Below are 3,334 nucleotides of genomic sequence, written 5' to 3'. Positions count from 1 at the left end.
TGTATTTTTCTGTGATTTCAGGTATTTTCTGGCTGAAATTGAGGGACCTGAGCAAAACTCTGATAGGAGGCTGACAAAGGAATGCTGATACTGTTGGAATCTGACCTCTCTGCACTCAAAATAGATTTTCTAGAGCTACAGACTCAAATTGCGCGCTCTCAACGGCGTTGGAAAGTAGACATCCAGAGCTTTCCAGCAATATATAATAGTTCATACTTTATTCGTGATTAGATGACGTAAACTGGCGTTCAATGCCAGTTCCATGCTGCATTCTGGAGTCAAACACCAGAAACACGTCACGAACCAGAGTTGAACGCCCAAAACATGTTACAACTTGGCATTCAACTCCAAGAGAAGCCTCAGCTCGTGGATAGATCAAGCTCAGCCCAAGCACACACCAAGTGGGCCCCGGAAGTGGATTTATGCATCAATTACTTACTTCTGTAAACCCTAGTAGCTAGTTTAGTATAAATAGAACATTTTACTATTGTATTCAGTGTCTTTTGACCACGTATCTGGTCCTTCTCCCTTATTTTCGAATTCACATCATATTTTGGGGGCTAGCCATTCGGCCATGCCTGGACCTTCATCACTTATGTATTTTCAACGGTGGAGTTTCTACACACCATAGATTAAGAGTGTGGAGCTCTGCTGTACCTCAAGTTTCAATGCAAGTACTACTATTTTCCATTCAATTCGACTTATTCTTATTCTAAGATATTCGTTGCACTTCAACTCGATGAATGTGATGATCCGTAACACTCATCATCATTCTCACTTATGAACACGTGACTGACAACCACTTTCGTTCTACCTTAGACCGAGCACATATCTCTTGGATTCCTTAATCAGAATCTTCGTGGTATAAGCTAGAATTGATGGCGGCATTCATGGGAATTTGGAAAGTCTAACCTTGTTTGTGGTATTCCGAGTAGGATTCCGGGATTGAATGATTGTGACGAGCTTCAAACTCGTGATTGCTGGGCGTGATGACAAACGCAAAAGAATCAAGGGATTCAATTCCAACATGATCGAGAACCGACAGATGATTAGCCGTGCTATGACAGAGCATTTGGACCATTTTCACTGAGAGGATGGGATGTAGCCATTGACAACAGTGATGCCCTACATACAGCTTGCCATGGAAAGGAGTAAGAAGGATTGAAGGAAAGCAGTAGGAAAGCAGAGATCCAACAGGGACACAGCATCTCCATGCACTTATCTGAAATTCCCACCATTGGATTACATGAGTAACTTTATCTTTATTTCCTATTTAATTTATTATTATTATTCTAAAAACCAATAATCTCTTAAATTAGTTAATCTGCCTGACTGGGATTTACAAGATGGCCATAGCTTGCTTCATACCAACAATCTCTGTGGGATCGACCCTTACTCACGTAAGGTATTACTTGGACAACCCAGTACACTTGCTGGTTAGTTGTGCGGAGTTGTGACAAAGTGTGATTTATGTTTGAGAGCACCAAGTCTTTGGAGCCATTGTTGATGATCACAATTTCGTCCACCAAGTTTTTGGCCCTGTTGCCGGGGATTGTTCGAGTATGGACAACTGACGGTTCGTCTTGTTGCTCAGATTAGGTAATTTTCTTTTTATTTTTCTTTTCAAAAAGTTTTCAAAAAATATTTTTCAAAATTTTTTCTTTGTTTTTGAAAAAAATAAAAGAAAAATAAAAAAATCATAAAATCATAAAAAACCAAAAATATTTTGTGTTTCTTGTTTGAATCTTGAGTCAATTTTTAAGTTTGGTGTCAATTGCATGCTTTAAAAATTTTTTCTTGCATTTTTTGAAAATTCATGCACTCATGGTGTTCTTCATGATCTTCAAGTTGTTATTGGTAAGTCTTCTTGTTTGATCTTGATGTTTTCTTGTTTTGTATTTTTTTGTTGTTTATCATATGCATTTTTCGTTTGTTAGAGCCCAAGCATTAAAGATTTCTAAGTTTGGTGTCTTGCATGTTTTCTTTGCATCAAAAATTTTTCAAAAATATGTTCTTGATGTTCATCATGATCTTCAAAGTGTTCTTGGTGTTCATCTTGACATCATAGTGTTCTTGCATGCATCATGAGTTTTGATTCATAATTTTCATGTTGTGAGTCATTTTTGTTGTTTTTCTCTCTCAAATTTTCAATTTTAAAAATCTTATCTTTTCAAAACTTTTCCAAAAATCAAATCTTTTTCATTTTTATCTTATTATTTTTGAAAATTTAAAAATATTTTTCAAATTTTCTTTTTCTTAATTTTATCTTTATTTTCGAAAATTATGCTAACAATTAATGTGATTGATTCAAAAATTTGAAGTTGTTACTTTCTTGTTAAGAAAGGTTCAATCTTTAAATTCTAGAATCTTATCTTTTAGTTTCTTGTTAGTTAAGTAATTAATTTTAATTTTAAAAATTAAATCTATCTTATCTTATCTTTTATATCATATCTTTTTCAAAATTTTATCTTTTTCAAAAATTTGATTTTAAAATATCTTTTCTAACTTCTTATCTTCTTATCTTTTCAAATTGAATTCTCCCTCTCTTCTCTTCTTCTATTTATTTATTTATTTACTAACACTTCTCTTCACCTCTCTTCATCTCCAATCACTGCCTCTATCCTTACCCATGTGTTTGGATTCTCCTTTCTTTATTCTTTTCTTCTTCTACTAATAATAAGGATCCTCTTTACTGTGACATAGAGGATTTCTCTTCTTTTCTTGTTCTCTTCTCTTTCATATGAGCAGGAACAAGGACAAAAGCACTCTTGTTGAAGCTGATCCTAAACCTGAAAGGACTCTGAAGAGGAAACTAAGAGAAGCTAAATTACAACAATCCAGAGGCAACCTTTCTAAAATTTTCGAACAAGAGAAGGAGATGGCAGCCGAACCCAACAACAATAATGCAAGGAGGATGCTTGGTGATTTCACTAAACCAACGTCCAAGTTTGATGGAAGAAACATCTCAATTCCTGCCATTGGATCAAACAATTTTGAGCTGAAACCTCAATTAGTTGCTCTAATGTAACAGAACTGCAACTTTCATGGACTTCCATCTAAAGATCCTTACCAGTTTTTAACTGAGTTCTTGCAGATTTGTGAGCTCTGGACACGACTTTAAAAACTGGTAAGGATCTTCAGATGGAAGTCCATGAAACTTGCAGTTCTGTTGTATTAGAGCAACTAATTGAGGTTTCAGCTCAAAATCGTTTGATCCAATGGCAGGAATTGAGATGTTTCTTCCATCAAACTTGGACGTTGGTTTAGTGAAATCACCAAGCATCCTCCTTGCATTATTGTTGTTGGGTTCGGCTGCCATCTCCTTCTCTTGTTA

The sequence above is a fragment of the Arachis duranensis genome, chromosome 6, assembly GCF_000817695.3.
Source record: "Arachis duranensis cultivar V14167 chromosome 6, aradu.V14167.gnm2.J7QH, whole genome shotgun sequence".
Lineage (NCBI taxonomy): Eukaryota > Viridiplantae > Streptophyta > Magnoliopsida > Fabales > Fabaceae > Arachis > Arachis duranensis.
Note: the sequence above shows the minus strand (reverse complement) of the source record.